General features: G+C 46.6%; 3 protein-coding genes across 7 annotated transcripts in view; all 3 read right to left on the reverse strand.

The window, feature by feature from the left end:
* NOTCH4 (notch receptor 4) overlaps positions 1-17727 on the reverse strand; it is a 151716-nt gene that overhangs the window by 112866 nt on the left and 21123 nt on the right. For 3 of the 5 annotated variants that reach the window (XM_082206997.1, XM_082206999.1, XM_082206996.1), the window contains exon 1: positions 5953-6203. The exons of 1 other annotated variant lie outside the window; for it this stretch is intronic. The gene's annotated coding sequence lies outside the window, so the exon portion shown is untranslated. Of the gene's footprint in view, positions 1-1287; positions 1475-5952; positions 6204-17727 lie in introns of those variants that run through there. One more of the 5 variants, XM_082206994.1, reaches the window with a different exon arrangement.
* Positions 1-17727, reverse strand: part of LOC309523411 (uncharacterized protein) — a 72985-nt gene that overhangs the window by 32662 nt on the left and 22596 nt on the right. The gene's annotated exons all lie outside the window — the stretch shown is intronic.
* Positions 1-17727, reverse strand: part of LOC309523355 (uncharacterized protein) — an 81096-nt gene that overhangs the window by 12012 nt on the left and 51357 nt on the right. The window lies entirely within an intron of this gene.

Consider the following 17727-nt stretch of genomic DNA (forward strand, 5'->3'; position numbering starts at 1 on the left):
GGCAGAAATCTGGCTGAGTCTGGAATAACCTTGTGAAGTGAAAGGATATGAAAGAAGGATTTATATCTAGATGTTAGGATAGAGTGGATAAAGAAAACAGGAAAACAGGAAGACACAATGAGAGATAAAGGAGGTGCTGTGGGATTGGTGGAAGTCAATGTCTTGTTGTTTTAGTGTTTATAATATTAACTTGTAAGAAATTGATTTGTTGTTTTGTTTTGCTTTTTTGTTTTTTTAGTTTTCAAATGTTGATTTCTGTGTGTTGTGTATTTTTAGTTTTGATAGCTTTTGTGTTGTTGTTGTGTGGAAAATACTAATAAAATTCATTTAATTTTTTTAAAAAAAAGATAGACAAAAAGAAAGGTTTTAGTTATGAGACATCACAATTTCAAAAAGAACTCTTAGGAAGTAACATAAAAAATCTGTCTGAAACGTATAACTTGACCCTAGAATGGTATACAAAGGATGAACTGGCCAAATTAGTTATGACGAAATGGGAAAGGGACTTAGGACATTAACTATGCTTCTGTTGATTCATCATTTGCAAACCCAGAAGTAGGTGTTCCTGTTTTTGAACTTTGCCTTGGAAACCGAACATGCTCCTGAGCTGCCATTTTTACTGTTGCGCAGCAAATTTAGGTCCCCTCCATTATAATTAAGGCTTTTTTCATCCCATTTGTTCCCTTGCACAGCTAATTTAAGGTTCCCCCCATGAATATTCAAGCTGTTTCTGGTTGCAGTGTTCTGAGGTGACATTTGGTGCTTTAGTGTTTTACTATTTTTTCCATTTTTGTTTGTGTGGCTTTTTCATTTTTGACTGTGACTTGTTTTTGGTTTTAATTTTAATTTTTATCATCTACAATACTGTCTTATATTATGGTACAAAACATTGATTATTGCTTTCATTTTATGGACCAATGGTCTTGTTAGATAGTAAAATTCATGTTAAATTGCTGTTGTTTTTAAAAGTCTGGAACGGATTAATCCATTTTGCATTACTTTCTATGGGAAAGCGCGCCTTGGTTTTGAAACACTGCCGGAACTGATTATGTTTGATAACCAAGGTACCACTGTAACTCCTGAGATTTAAAATCCTGGAGGAAGAAAATCTGCCCCCACTACTTTATGAAAGGGATTCAAGAAACAAAGAGCTGCTTTGGAGAAGGCCTCACCCCTTCCTTCTTCCTGTCAGGAACTTCCTTCCATTTGTCTCCTCTCCATCTTTTCCACTTTCTCCCTCCACCATCCATCTATCCCTGTCCCCATCTCCTCTCCCCTGGAACTCACCAGATTTCTCCAAGGGTACTGGGAGGAAATGCTCAGAGGTTGTGGGGAGAGATGCGGGAGAGAGCCTGACCAGGTCAACTGTCCATCTTCCTCCTTCCATCCTGGCCAGGGTTGCAGGTTCAGTCTCAGCTAGGTTTGCAGGTTCACCTTCCTGAGGAGCGCGGAATCCAGAGCAAGTTGCAGCTTCCTGGGAGGGAGGGAAGAAGAAGCCAAGGGAGTCTGAGAGCCCCTGCAGGGATTCTCCTGCCCAAGACATTCTGCTGCCCCTGGAGAAGCCCCAATTGGGCACCCCCTTCCCAAGAGCCCCCACCCATTTTCGATCACCTTTGGCAATTCCTTTCATCACCTCCCTTCCTTTTTTATTTATTTTATTTTGTTCATTCAATCAATCTTTATTGGTTTAAAATCAACACACACACACACACAACAAAAGCTTTTAAAAAGGAAAAGAAACAAAACAAAAAAGCACAATACATTTCTTACAAAAAGAAATAGAACCATACATCACGAATGCACAAAATTATTCCAGCCATCTACTTCCGACTTCCTTGATATAGGTTATTTATTTTCTTAATTAGGTAAAGGTACCCCTGACCGTTAGGTCCAGTCACAGATGACTCTGGGGTTGCGGCGCTCATTTCGCTTTACTGGCTGAGGGAGCCGGCATTTATCCGCACTCAGCTTCCGGGTCATGTGGCCAGCATGACTAAGCCACTTCTGGCGAACTAAAACAGCGAATGGAAACGCCGTTTACCTTCCCGCCGGAGCGGTACCTATTTATCTACTTGCACTTTGACATTCTTTCAAACTGCTAGGTTGGCGGACTTCCGGGTTAGCGCCATCGGCGAATGGCAGAGTTCCTCCGATCAGAGGAACGGGCTCTGTGGAAACTGGGTCTTCCCGCCGCGGCGAAGGTGGGGACCCGCTAGAAATCCCAGGTGGAGGAGCCTGGGAATGTGGGGTTTGGCAGAACACCAAGAGCGCCTCCCCTACTCGCAGGGAAACCCCTTTTTGGGGCTCCGGAGCGAAGTGGGGTGAGCAGCGCGGTGCAGCGAACCGACTGCTACTTTCACGGAGGGAAGCCGCATAGCCATCGCCGGAGAGCGCTGACTTTTTCCTGTTGTCATTCGGACTCTAAACAAGTACCCGTGAGTAAAAACGGAAAATTAGATCAAGAAATTCTTGAATTAGGCACTGAAGCGGGAAGGTTTAAACAGGAAGTCCGCCTTCCACTTTTTGTAAATAGACTGAAGCAAAAACCTTACAATCTAAGAGCCTGGAAAAGTTGTTTTAAAGATTGAATTTTCCTGCATCTACAACCAATAAAACCCCCTTGGAAAGCAGGAGAAAAGGGGGGGATTTGACTGTTTAAGCCTGCAGGAGAGAGAGTAAAGGAGTATAAGTTTCCATTGTCTCAAACCTGGGAACGGGGTGTCAGGACAGAAACTGTTGGAGACGTCCATTTATTGAAAGTGGAGCACTTTGGCAGATAGTCAAAAAAAGAGAAACAAATGAACTTCAATGCTGCTTTCTGCATTTTAAAGAAACAAGTATTTGAAAATTGAAAGTATTTTTCTTTTGTTGGATACGTTTTAAAGATGGATACAAATAGAAATTGTGTCCCCTAGAGGGAGCTTGTCAGTTTGTTGCTGCAGTTTACTTGGAGACGTTACAGCTGCGAGATTGAGATCGTGGGACCAGTCGTTTGACCTTGAATAGAAATGTGTTGGAAGTTTTGGTGTCTGCCCTTGACAAGACAAATGCTTTGCTGGAGCATTTGCATGAGAGGATGAATTTGATGAATGAGAAGTTGGACTTGATGACTGCCGTAGCCAGTGAATATGAATTAACAGGAAACAAGGATAAAGAAATTATACAGCGACTAATTCAGGAAACTGGTTTGATTGGGCAAGTGCAAGGGCAGAGGAAGATGGAAGAGGTTGTGATCGCACCCCAAGCAACACAAATGGAGAGATCCAAAGTCCTGCAGGAGCAAAAGTTGTTGCATTGGAAGATTGAACTTGGAGTGTACTTGGAAGTGTTTGGAGTTAAAGAAGCTCTTAATTCTGGTGGGACTATGAAACATGTTGACAATTACTTTTTGGACAATCACTTTTTGGAATACAACGATGATGACAGGGAGTGGGACTGTGGGGAATGGGCTGGCTTGATGAAGGAAAATGGAGATTATTACCGGTTGGAATCCCCCGGAGACCCACTCCCCAAGGAGAAAGGGAAGAAATTAAGAAAGAAACCAACAAAAGACAAGGAAGAGTGCAACTACAAACAAGAACAAGAAAATCTGCAGAAGGGGCATAGAAGAGACTTAAGGGCCTCGGATATAAGAACACCAGATTGATGGACTGGATGGAATGTATAGAAAGGACTGACATAACCCGAAACCAGGAAAAAGGGACGTTGGACAATAACTAGGGAAAAATTTCTTCTTTTTATTTTTGGAATTAGTGTAATATTAATGAAATATCAGGGAAAATGCTGGAAAGGAACTAATTGGCTTTAGTAGAAAGGATTTAAGGAGTTATGTATAAATATGGTTTAAACTTTGAATTTTAAGGTTTTTAAGGTAAGATAAGGTTAAATACATTAAGGTAAATTGAATAACAGAATATGGTAAAAGATGGAAAGGATATGTTGAATTAATTAATAAGATAGATTGTTAAGACAAATTATTTAAATAAAAATTGAGAAATATGGGAAGAATTTGCTGAAACAACGAATTAAGTTAGAATACAAAAAGGGAGGTGTGAGGAGGTCCAAGAAACAAGCAAATGAAAAGATGTAATATGGGATGTGTATTCTTCCTTTTTTAGTTTATTTTTTTAGTTTTTTCTTTTCTTTTTTCTGTTGTACTTTTCTGTTCTTTATTGTATTTATATATTTTTGAAACTTTGAATAAATATCATTTAAACCAAAAAACTGCTAGGTTGGCAATTTTCTTAATTACTTGCCTCTATTTTTCAATAAACTTTATCTTTCTTAAATATTGTCTGAATTCTTTGTACCTTATTCAATTATGAGTTATTTGAAACATTCTAAAGTTTTTATAAGAGGACACTGTTGTTTTAAATATTATCTATAGCTTTCTCATTCCCTTTTAAACTTTTGGGTCGATCGATTTCTTATCTTTTCCGTCATCTATGCTACTTCTATATATTGAAGGATTTTTACTTGCCACTCCTCTTCTGATGGAATTTTATCTCCTTTCTATCCCTTGGCAATCAGCATCCCCACTGCAGTTGCTGCATACAAAAAGACCCCTTCCCAAGAGCCCCCGCCCATTTTCAAACACCTTTGGCAATTTCTTTCACCTGCCTGTCCCACCTCCCTTCCTAAGGCTGGCATGGTATGCACATTAGTGGCCTGAGAGTAGGTCCCATGGAACATAAGTGTTAATCTGCAAAGGACTGCAGTCTGAATACATGAGTGGCCCTTGCATGGAGAAGGAAGCCCCTTGCTTGCATCTGGACCCCCTGGGAGAGGCGGGGGATCCGCCCATTGCTCCCTCTGTCCTCCCTGACTCCTCCTCTGTCGTTCTGCCCTACAAACACCCTTTGCTCTTGTTGCTCAGGGGAGAGAGGCAGGAAGAGCCTTCAAACCCATCCCTTTCCTCCTCTGCTGCAGCGCCTGGTTCACTTCAGATACACACATGGTTTACTAGGATTTTGAATGAACACGTCCTCTGCCTTCCATGCGGTGGGAGTGGGGGGTTAAAAGTGGTGAGGAAACCCCCCCACCCCAGTCCTTTGGTTAGGAGTAAACAACTTAGATGGCAAGTTCACCAGAGAAGCACTTTGGAGCACTGCTTGCTCTTACTATGTGTTTGGACCTAGAGGACAACATACACGTTTACACCACAGGACTCCTTAAAGAGGGCGTTTCTTTAAATTCAAAGGCCATTTCTACAAAACGGAAGTCTTCTGCTGGCAGCCCTATGTAGGAAAGTTTTCGATGTTTTAAATTTTGGGGTGGTTTTGTTGGAAGCCGCCCAGAGTGGCTGAGGCAACACAGTCAGATGGGCAGGGGGCAAGTAATGAATTATTCTTATTCTTATTCTTATTATTATCATTCCCTCCTAAGCCCATCCTGTTATGCATGCTGATCAATGACTTTGTCCCATCCCCCCCCTTGAACGCAAGAGGGCTTCCTATTTTTACAGCTATTCTTCACATTTGTATACTGCCCTTCCTCCAAAGATCACAGGGCAGCTTACAAGAGAAAAACACAGAGATGCATGGCAGAGTAAAAAATAAAAACAACCCCCCCCCCAATTCAGTTGTGAAGTCCATAGATTGTTTAATGAGCCAAACCCCTGGGAGAAGAGCAATGTTATCGCCTGTTGCCTAAAGATAAGGTCCTCCTCCGAGGGGCCTTCTGCTGGGGTATAGATATTAAAATTAAAATTAATACTTTTATTAAGGCGATCCAGGCCAGCAATGCCCACCCCTCTCCCCTTGCCCGCCTCCTTCCCTGCAACTCCCTTTGCACCAGATCCCTGCAGGAGGAAGCTTCTCCCCCCCCCTCCCCTTCAAGGCCCCCTTTAAGAAAACAGCTCCCTTTCCTCCCTCTCCCCGTCCCGGGGCTTCTCATCCTGGACCCCCTCGGAAAGCCCCTTCCCTCCTTCCCCGCCACTGGCTTTGCACTCACCCGAAATCCCGGGCAGCGGGGGCGGGAATGGGAGCCCCCGCGTGGGAGGCAGGGAGTGAGGGCGCTTAATTAGGAGGCTTGATTTGGAAGAAGCCCCCTCCTCAGCCTCCGCAGGATGCAGCCCCGCTTCCCGCCTCCTCCCCTCCCTCCTTCCTTTCCAAGCCCCAATTTTATCTCTGCTGGTGAAGCCGGAAGTGGAGGCAACTCAGAGGAGGAAGGAGACGTTTCTCGCCACGCTCAGCCTCTTGTCTGTTATTTGATAATTGGGGGGAAGGAAAACCTTGCAGCACCCAACCAATGGGGAGAGGAGGGAGGGAACGTGTGCATAGGGAATAAATGCTCATTCTTCACTCCAGCTGGACTGTGCGTTCTTTGGAGCCCCATATTGTCCTCAATTGGAACGCTGGTGGCGCTGTGGGTTAAACCACAGAGCCTAGGGCTTGCCAATCAGAAGGTTGGCTGTTCGAATCCCCGTGAAGGGATGAGTCCCGTTGCTCTGTCTCTGCTCCTGCCAACCTAGTAGTTGGAAACCACATCAAACTGCAAGTAGATAAAGAGGTACCTGTTGTAGACAAAATCTGCCCTTATTCCCTTATGGGGGACACAAGAGCCGTTGTAGAGTCCTTTGCAGGTTTTCCATCAGTTGGAGAAAATAACAAGTAAATGGCGTTTCCGTGCGCTGCTCTTGTTCGCCAGAAGCGACTTAGTCATGCTGGCCACATGACCCGGAAGCTGTACGCAGGCCCCCTCGGCCAATAAAGCGAGATGAGCGCCACAACCACAGAGTCGTCCGCGACTGGACCTAATGGTCAGGGGTCTCTTCACCTTTACCTTACCCAGATAGGAATTGGTAAGTAATTTTAATCTGGGTGGGCATAGCAGACGACACAGAGATTTCTCCCAAGTGGTTCTTTATAGTAAGCTGGAACTGAACTGAACAGCAAAGAGCTCAGCCGGCCCGCTTTTATAGGCAGCCGGCTGTCAACATTGTAACAACAACCACCCAGAGTTTCCTGCCTAAATTAACTGACGTGGACCTGAGTGAAAACTATATACACAATACCTCTGGTGGCCAGGGTGAGAACTTCAATACATAACACTTAGTCCCCACTTTCAGCTCAGCAAAGAAATTTTTATACCGAAATCTCCTGGACAGAAGTCTCCCTGTTTGCATTACAGGGTCTTTTGCAGTGTCCTGTATTCTCTTCAAAGAAACACTCCAGAGACACAGGAACAGTGACAGGCAGCAGCAGCTAGACAGATTAGCTAGGGATTTTGATCCAGAAAAGGAGCAGACGGGGAAAAGTTAAGCAGAACCCCCCCCCCCGTGTCGCCCTTAGGTGTGCTCAGTCTTCACCTGCTTCATGACTCCACCTTGCATGAGAAAGAAGGAAGGAGCTCCAGGAAACAGGAAGTGGTCCTTCAACCAGCTAGGACATCTCACCATCACATACAGATCCAGTCTCCTGCTGGGGAGTCAAGAGTGGCCCTGGGATGGCAGAGAGAGGAGGGGAAGGGCCCACGACAGAAGGAATGGCAGGGCTCCATATGCTCCCTTGGACACCCCCTCCCTTGACACCAAGGGGAGCTCCTCTTCTGGGGCTGAAAGCATTGGCGTGGAGGTTTGGTTTTTGTCAGGATTGCAAGGAAGGGGGGAAAGGAAACGTAAAACACACCCACCCATGGACACACTAAGAACTGAATGAAAACAGGCCTGGCTGAAGGAATAGGTACTGGAGAGCATAATGTGGGGTGTAGCTGTAATGCTCACCTGCCTCCCTGGACTGGTCTTTTCTTGGGGTCAGGGAGCTGAGGTAGTCGATCAACATGAAGTTCCCAGGTTACATTTCCTTCGGGTCAGCTATTCCAGCTCTTGTCTCCTCCCCATTTCTTTCTTTATGGAGGGGCAAAGGCACTTTGTATAGATGTAACTACAACCAATATCTGGTATCTTCTGGGTGCACTTGTTGCAACGTGCAAAGGGTACCAGTGATCAATTAAGAAAGTTCAAGAATTGACAGACGCAGCAATTGGAGAAAAAGAAGGTGAGGTTTATTGCTGAGCAATAATTGACCCAGTTGGAATCCTTTCCAAAAGACTGGGCCCCGAGCTCTTTCGCTCTGGGGTTATATACCTGAGTGAATACATCACAGATCATGACATAATCAGATACATTTGCAGACTACAGCGAAAATTAAGCTAATGCGCGCATCCCAGCCTTGCTCCTGACCGTACAAAGAGTTCTTCTCCCAACTTCTGCTTTTCTCAGTCTGTACGTCTGCTGACCTTTCCCCCAGATTTTATCGGTGCAGAATAGAAACTTAAGGCAAGGAGGAACTCTGACTGCTACTCCCCAACGACCATCTGTTCATTTAAGGACATTTGCGGTTAGCACCTTCCTGTTTCGTGTACAGACTTAGTCTGGACGGGGGGGGGGGGGGAGATGTACCAGCATCTCCTGATTTATCGCTTCCCCTCTCGTAGAGAGCACTGGGACAGAGTTCATCTAAACTTTGCAGATTTAGGCAATTTGCTGTTAAGCTAAGCAGAAGCTTTCATGATTCAAACATGGATTATAAAATCACTGTAAAAATCTCTGGTTATTTGTGAATATATTGATAACTGATTAACTGGATAACTGGTTATATGAAAAGCATACGGGTAAAATTCCTCCAGAACCTGCTTCACACTGAGCTCCCCCCACCCCAGATAGTATAGATTCCTTCAGCATCTTGCCCCACCTCCCAGAAGGCAAGTTTTTCTGGTTAAAGTGTTTGTTTGGGACAGCATTATATTGTATGCAAAGTCACCTTATTTCTCTGAAGGATAGACTCTTTATATCAGCAGTAATAAATATATTAACTGGGTTATGAATAACAGTTTTGATACTGTCAACATGAACTTAGTCTGAGGTTTCAGACATCCCATTTCGTTCAAGAAAGATGCAGAAAATACTTTCCCTTTTTTATTCTGGGCACTTGACTTCTCCCATCCTGCTACCATCAAGGCAAATGTTTGGGGCAGATATCCAGGGCCCCACTCATCAGAAGCAACAGGGGGAGGGGGAGGCCCCACAAACATTTCCCACATTTTGAAGTTAAATGATACAAAGCCCCCTCAAGAATCGACAGAAGCTTTACCAGGGTACCTTTCCTTCTGTTCAGCTATTCAGGCTCCTCATTCCTCCCCATTTCTCTATGGAGGGTCAAAGGCTATGCACTTTGTATAGATGTAACTACAACCCCTTCATGGATCACTGCCTTGCCGTGGCGAAGGGGCTTGAAGAACTCAGAGAAGCTATGAACTATGCCGAGCAGGGCACCCAAGATAGACAGGTCATAGTGGAGACTCCTAGATCCTTTTCACATGTACTGCTCTCAAGCCAGGTGTCACCCATCTTGTATTTGTGCCTCTCATTTTGTTTGCCCAAGTGCAATACTTTACATTTCTCCCTGTTAAAATTCATCTTGTTTGTTTTGGCCCAGTTTTCTAATCTGTCAAGGTCATTTTGAAGGGTGATCCTGTCCTCTGGGGTGTTAGCCACCCCTCCCAGTTTGGTGTCATCTGCAAATTTGATCAGGATGCCCTTGAGTCCATCATCCAAGTCGTTGATAAAGATGTTGAATAAGACCGGGCCCAAGACAGAACCCTGTGGCACCCCACTAGTCACTCTTCTCCAGGATGAAGAGGAACCATTGATGAGCACCCTTTGCGTTCGGTCAGTCAGCCAGTTACAAATCCACTGAGTGGTAGCATAGTCAAGACCGCATCAGAAGCTTTTAATATCTCTAAGGGAACAAGACAGGGCTGCCCTCTTTCTCCTCTCCTCTTTATCAAGCTTCTGGAAGTATATTTGAAAGCAGTACGAGAAGACCTTAGAATAGAAGGAATTAAAGTTGGACAAAGGGCCTATAAGGTCAGAGCCTTTTCAGACAATCTAATATTTACAACAGAAAACCCTCTAGAGCAGTGGTTCTCAACCTGTGGGTCCCCAGATGTTGTTGGACTACAACTCCCATCATCCCTGAGCTCTGGCCTTGCTAGCTAGGGGTGATGGGAGTTGTAGTTCAGCAACACCTGGGGGCCCACAGGTTGAAAAAGGCTGCTCTAGAGCAGTGTTTCCCAACCGGTGTTCCGCGGCACACAAGTGTGCCGTGAGATGTTGCCTGGAGGGAGGCGGGCGAGGGCGTTTGCTTCCCGGAGGACTTGTGGGAAGCCGCCCCTTCCCTGGGCGACGCGCCGCCTCGCGACTCCGGAGTCAGTCCCGAGGGCTCTCGGAGGGACTCGCGAGCGACGGCGCGGCGGCTTCGGGGCGCGCTCAGCCGGGCCGCCGCACGCCCCCGCTGCAGCTGCCCGGCGTGGAGCGCGACGCGGAGCCGGCCGGGCTTGGAGGCGCCCAGGTAGGGCCGAGCCGGGCGGGGGCGGGGAGGTCTCGGTCTGCTGCGGGCGCAGGAGGGCGAGCGGGAGAGGGGGAGCCGTCGGGTCTCCTGGAAGGAAGCGAGGCGGCGGCTGAGGGGGATGCAGCCCCGTCCCCAGCAACAGGCGCTCCTCGAAGTGAGGCCACAAGTCGGGGCTCGGACAGGGCCTGGAAGCAGCGGCTCCGGCTCTTGGGAGCGGAGAAGGGGACTTCGAAAGCGGCCTGGAGGAGAAAAGCCCCAATGCAGCGAGAGCGGGGAGCGTGCTGCCTTGTCCAGGCCTCCTCGCTTTGTGCCGTCCGCTGCCGGGAGCAGGACACGGGGGCTCCTCATTCGCATGCTTTCCCGGGTGATCGGTGAGGGTTAGGGTTAGGGTTAGGGTCCCTCAGTCCCTCGCTTTGCTGCCTCCTCCCCCCCCCACCCCCAAAGCTTGGAGGTTCCCCGGCAAGGGGGAGGGGAAAAAATTGAAAACTTTCACTTTCGTGCGTCCCTCCCGGCGTGATGCTGCGCGCTGACGTCACGGGGCTGTAATGGTGGTGTGCCGCGAGATTTTTTTCATCAAACAAGTGTGCCTTTGCCCAAAAAAGGTTGGGAAGCACTGCTCTAGAGTATCGTAGTAATATTGGAAAAAACAAGGCCAAGAATAAAATACAAAACTCAGACTTAAAAGAAAGGGGAGGCTTTTCCCTTCCAGATCTCAAAATATACTATGAAGCAGCTTGTCTTACTCGGATTCGGGATCGGATTAAATTGGAGAAAGAAGAGGCAATAGAACTGGAAGGACATGACAACAGATTTGGTTGGCATGCATATTTGTGGCATGGTAAAACAAAAGTACACAAAGGACTCGACAATGCTATAATAGGTTTTTAATAAAGGTATGGGGAAAATACAAAGAATTATTGGAATTGTGGTATGGGGGGGAAGTACACAGAGGACTCGACAATAGTATAATAAGTTTTTAATAAAGGTATGGGGAAAATACAAAGAATTATTGGAACCCCAAACTCCATGGTGGCTATCACCCATTGAAGCACTATCACTTAACATGTCAACAATGAAAGGAATACGGCCAGCATACAGAGAATTACTAATAGAACAAGAAGGAAAGTTAAAATTGAAAGACTATGATGAGATATACAGTGGTGCCTCGCAAGACGAAATTAATTCGTTCCGCAATTCTCTTCGTCTTGCGGTTTTTTCGTCTTGCGATGCACGGTTTCCCATAGGAATGCATTGAAAATCAATTAATGCGTTCCTAGGGAAACCACCTTCAGGCCAGGTCCGGGGACAGTCTGTCCCCGGACCTCTTCTGAAGGCTGGGGGGGGGGGGACAAGGGCTTTTCTTCCCACCCCCAGCATTTTAAAAAACCCTGGGACAGCGGAGGACTTCTCCGCTGTCCGGGGCGATCTTAAAATGCTGGCGGGCGGCATTTTAAAATCGCTCCGGACAGCGGAGGACTTCTCCGCTGTCCGGGGCGATTTAAAAGCCCCTGGGAAGGCAGGCAGGGGGGACAAAGACTTTCGCCCCCTGCCCGCCTTCAGAAGGTGTCCCCGCCCCCCCGCCCCACTTCGGAACAGCTTTCCGAAGTGGGGCGGCGGGGCCAGGTGTCCCCGCCCCCCCGCCCCACTTCGGAACAGCTTTCCGAAGTGGGGCGGCGGGGCCAGGTGTCCCCGCCCCCCCTCCCCACTTCGGAACAGCTTTCCGAAGTGGGGCGGCGGGGGCAGGTGTCCCCGCCCCCCCGCCCCACTTCGGAACAGCTTTCCGAAGTGGGGCGGCGGGGGCAGGTGTCCCTGCCCCCCCTCCCCACTTCGGAACAGCTTTCCGAAGTGGGGGGGCGGGGCCAGGTGTCCCCGCCCCCCCTCCACACTTCGGAACAGCTTTCCGAAGTGGGGCGGCGGGGCCAGGTGTCCCCGCCCCCCTCCCCACTTCGGAACAGCTTTCCGAAGTGGGGCGGCGGGGCCAGGTGTCCCCGCCCCCCCGCCCCACTTCGGAACAGCTTTCCGAAGTGGGGCGGCGGGGCCAGGTGTCCCCGTCCCACCTCCCCACTTCGGAACAGCTTTCCGAAGTGGGGCGGCGGGGCCAGGTGTCCCCGCCCCCCTCCCCACTTCGGAACAGGTCCTGGACCTCTTCTGAAGGCTGGCGGGGGCGAAAGTCTTTGCTCCCCCCGCCTGCCTTCAAAAGCTGTCCGGCCCAGGCTTCCCAGACCTTTCCGCCAGCAGCGGCAGCGCTGCCGCTGCTGGCGGAGACTTGCCGGCATGCCCAGGCTTCCCGGACCTTTCCGCCAGCAGCGGCAGCGCTGCCGCTGCTGGCGGACACTTGCCGGCATGCCGAAGCCTGCGCGCAGCGCGCCCAGGCTTCGCGGATCTCTCTGCCAGCAGCGGCAGCGCTGCCACTGCTGGCGGAGACTTGCCGGCATGCCGAAGCCTGCGCGCAGCGCGCCCAGGCTTCGCGGATCTCTCTGCCAGCAGCGGCAGCGCTGCCGCTGCTGGCGGAGACTTGCTGGCATGCCGAAGCCTGTGCGCAGCGCGCCCAGGCTTCGCGGATCTCTCTGCCAGCAGCGGCAGCACTGCCGCTGCTGGCGGAGACTTGCCGGCATGCAGAAGCCTGCGCGCAGCGCGCCCAGGCTTCGCGGATCTCTCCTGCCTTCAAAAGCTGTCCGGGATAGCAGGAAGCGCTTCCCTGCTATCCCGGACTGCTTTTAAAATGCTGGCGCTGGGGAGCAAAGCCTTTTGGCCCCCGCCAGCCTTCCTGGACCTCTTCTGAAGGCCGGAGGGGGGGGGAAAGGCTTTGCTCCCCACCGCTAGCATTTAAAAGAGGTCCCCGGAGATTTCCCTATGGGCTTTCGTCTTGCGAAGCAAGCCCATAGGGAAATTCGTTTTGCGAAGCGCCTCCAAAACGGAAAACCCTTTCGTCTAGCGGGTTTTCCGTCTTGCGAGGCGTTCGTCTTGCGGGGTACCACTGTAGGAAGATTTAGTGATGGTGATGGATATTTGTTGTAAGAAAGAAAATCAATAAAAATTATTATAATAAAAGGAAAGGAAAGGAAAAAGAAGGGCGTTTGGACAATTATCACGATTCAAAATTAATAAAGAAAAAACAAAACTCCTGGTAAAAAAATTAGATATACAAGAAAAAGTAAAGTTAGAAGTAGACTTAAAATTACAGAGCAAAGTATTTAGGAATTTGGATAACCATTAAAAACATTAATTTATAGAAAGACAATTATATTACGGTATGGCACGAAATTAGGAAAGACTTAGAAATCTGGAGTAAATTAAAACTCACGTTGTGGGGATGAATTTCTACAATCAAGATGGTAGTTATACAAAAAATGCAGTTCCTTTTTCAATCAATTCCGGTTCTTAATGGCTTAAATTGTTTTAAAAAATGGCACAGGTATTTGGTGAAATACATTTGGCCAGGCAAAAAAACGAGAATTAAATTTAAACTTTTAACAGAAACCAAAAACAAAGGAGGGTTTGGAATGCCAGATTTTAGGATCTACTATGAAGTTGCCTGGTCTAGCTCAAGGAATGGATGATCTTGAAGAATACTAAATTATTGGATATTGAGGGCTGGGATAATATAGTGGGGTGGCACGGCAAAAATCCACAAGGGTGGATTATTATAACCAAAAACCCTATGGTGGTTGTCACCAATGGAGGCAGTAAAAAAAATATGGATTCAAATTGGTTGACATATAAAGATCTTTTAGAGGAAGTAAATAATAGATTGCAAATGAAAAAAAATATGAAAAAATAAGGCATACAGAAATAGGCTGGTTTCAATACCATCAATTAAATGCAATTTTTGAGGAAGACAAGAATGTAAATGGATTTGATACAAAATTATCTGAAATAGACAAAAAATTGATTATAAATGATGATAAAAATTTATCCAAATGTATAAACTATTATTAAACTGGCACTTAAGAGACAAAGGGTTTAAATATGTCATGGTCAAATGGGCACAAGATATCAGTCATTCAATTGATTTAGAAAACTATGGAAACTTATGGAAAAGAGACATAAGATTTACAGCATGTTATACAATAACATATTTTTTTAAAAAAAATGATGTACAGATGGTATCTTAAACCCTCGAAATTGGATAAAATGTACCAAAACACATGGAAAGTGTTGGAGGTGCAAACTTTAAAGAAGTGAATTTCTTCCATATGTGGTGGACGTGCCCTAAAATTAAATAATTTTGATATACCATTAATGAAGAATTAAATAAAATGTTAAGACATATTTCCCCCAAAAAAACAGAAATGTTTTTTGGGGGCTATTAACAAAAGACATCCCAAAAGAAACCAAAAGAATATTTTTGTATGCAGTAACGGCGGCCAGGATAGTAATGGCTAAAAATTGGAAAAGTAACATAACACCAACAAAAGAAGGAAGAGTTCTTAAATTGTCAGGATATCTTGAATTAGCCAGACTTACAGGTTTAATAAGAAGTTTTTCTAATGAGAAAATAAGGAGAGAGTGGGAAGTCTTTATAAATTATACAAAGAGAACAGATTTCCAGATTCATACTTGGCTTAGTTTAGAATAAAAATCTCACAGGTAATTGGAATAATTCTCCAAAAAAATTAATCGTTACAGTCAACTAGTGATATGAAGAATAAAGAGCCACATGGAGTTAGTTAAAAGTCATTCCCCCCCTTTCTTCTTCTTTTTTGGTGTTTTCCCCCCTGTTCTTTTTCCTTTTTTGGAGAAAATATGTTTTGTATTTTTGATTGCATATTATGTTTAGATCCTTGTAATTTAGTTTTTGCATTTTCTTCTGTTTTCTATTGTTTGTTCGTTTTATTCAATGCTTGTTTGTGTGACGTAGAAGTATAAATTAAAGAAAAAAAGAGGGTCACCAAATAGCATGGCCCCCCATTTTAGTTTGAGAACTATCCCTGCCTCCGGGTCTGGTGTCATTTGGATGGATACTGGAATCAGCAAGGGAGACCCACATGACCCGAAGGTGCTGCTATGCAATGCCAGGTCAATGATTCATAAGACCACTGCCATCCATGACTTGATCGTGGATGGAGAACTTGACCTGGCATGTATAACAGACTTCGTGAGATGAAGGAGATGGACATGTCCTTGCTGCTGCTTGTCCACCAGGTTTCGTGGGATCAATTCCAACTGTTACCTCCGAGAATGTGGACAGGCTGCTTGGATGAGTGAAACCAACCACCTGTCTCCATGATCCTTGCCCATCCTGGCTCATAAAAGCTAGCCGGGAAGGGCTGGGCGATGGGCTCCGTGGGGTGGTGAATGCTTCTCTCTGTGAGGGAGCCTTCCCAGACACAGTGAAAGAGGCAGTTACAGTGGTACCTCTGGTTAAGAACTTAATACGTTCTGGAGGTGTGTTCTTAACGTGAAACTGTTCTTAACCTGAAGCACCACTTTAGCTAATCGAGCCTCCTGCTGCCGCTGTACGATTTCTGTTCTCATCCTGAAGCAAAGTTCTTAACCTGAGGTAACACTCTATGGCAAGGTGATTGATTGATTGATTGATTGATTGATTGATTGGGTGGTTGCTGAAGATGTGGACCATTTGGATCCCTTCCAGTTGGGATTCAGGCCTCATCATGGGACTGAAACTGACCTGGGCACGTCGGTCGATGATCTCCGGCGGGATAGGGACAAAGGTGAGAGCTGTTTCCTAGTTCTGCTGGATCTTTCAGAGGCTTTTGACACCATCAGCCATAACATCCTTCTGGACCCACTAGAGGGGCTGGGAGCTAGAGGCACTGTTATACACTGGGGCGTGTTCAGAAAGTCGTGTTGGGGTTGAGTGTTCAGACCCCTGAGCTCTCACTTGTGGGGTGCCTCAGGGTTCCGTCCTCTCCCCATGCTTTTCAACATCTACATGAAGCCGCTGGGAGAGATCAGGGGGTTTGGGCTGGGTGTTCATCAGTATGCGGATGATACCCAGCTCTACCTCTCTTTCAAATCAGAACCAGTGAAGATGGTGAAGGTCCTGTGTGAGTGTCTGGAGGCGGTTGGAGGATGGATGGCGGCTAACATATTAAAGTTGAATGCTGACAAGGTAGATGTCCTTTTTTGGGAGACAGGAGGCAGGCAGGTGTGGAGGACTCCCTGGTTCTGAATGGGGTAACTGTACCCCTAAAGGACCAGGTGCGCAGCCTGGGAGTCATTTTGGACTTGCAGCTGTCAATGGAAGCGCAGGTCAATTCCGTGTCCAGGGCAGCTGTTTACAAGCTCCATCTGGTACGCAGGCTGAGACCCTATCTGCCCGCAGACTGTCTTGCCAGACTAGTGCATGCACCAGTTATCTCCCACTTGCACTACTGCAATGCATTCTACGTGGGGCTACCTTTGAAGGTAATCTGGAAACAACAATTAATCCAGAATGTGATAGCTAGACTGGTGATGGGGTGCAGCCGCCAAGACCACATTACACTGGTATTGAAAGACCAAGATAGGCTCCCATTGCATTTCTGAGCACAAATCAAAGCGTTGGTGCTGACCTTTAAGGCGCTAAACGGCCTCGATCCAGTATACCTGAAGTAGAGTCTCCACCCCCATCGTTCTGCCTGGACATGGAGGTCCAGCACCAAGAGCCTTCTGGCAGGTCCCTTACTGTGAGAAGCAAAGTTACAGGGAACCAGATAGAGGGCCTTCTCAGTAGTGGTGCCCTCCCTGTGGAATACCTTCCCAAAAGATGTCAACGGAAAAAACAACCACCAGACTTTAAAATACATCTGAAGGCTGCCCTGTTTAGGGAAGCTTTTAATATCTGAAGGACTATTGTATTTCAATATTTTGTTGGAAGCCACCCAGAGTGGCGGGGGAAATCCAGCCAGATGGGCGTGGTACAAATAAGAAAATATTATTATTATTGAAAACCAACACAAATTATCTTCTGTACATCCAGAGACTTGACAATCATCTTACTTCCCAGGAAATCTGGGAAACCTGAGCGGAAAACTCCATACATTTATATGGTTTCCCACCTGTGTGAATTATCTTATGAATATTAAGGTCTCCACTCCCTCTGAAGCTTTTTCCACATTTCATAAATCTGGTTTTTCCCATTTGAGTTAGCAGAAGTTTCCTAAGGTTCCATATTGACTTAAGCTACTCCCCTTTGGGAGTTCGCCAGTGTAATGTAAGTTTATCCTCCCTGTTGAAGCTCGTCCCACATTCAATACTTTCCAATGGTTTCTCCCCCGTATAAGTTAGTTGGTGTATTCTAACACATGTGATAAGGCTACACAGGAAGGTATTGAGTAATAAAAGACTGGGCCATGAATTTATTTCATCAGACAAAGTTAAAAAAAGAGGAGTAGTAATTTATGCAAAGGAGAGCCTATCACCAAAATTT

Source organism: Podarcis vaucheri, assembly GCF_965113315.1.
Source record: "Podarcis vaucheri genome assembly, chromosome: 2".
NCBI lineage: Eukaryota > Metazoa > Chordata > Lepidosauria > Squamata > Lacertidae > Podarcis > Podarcis vaucheri.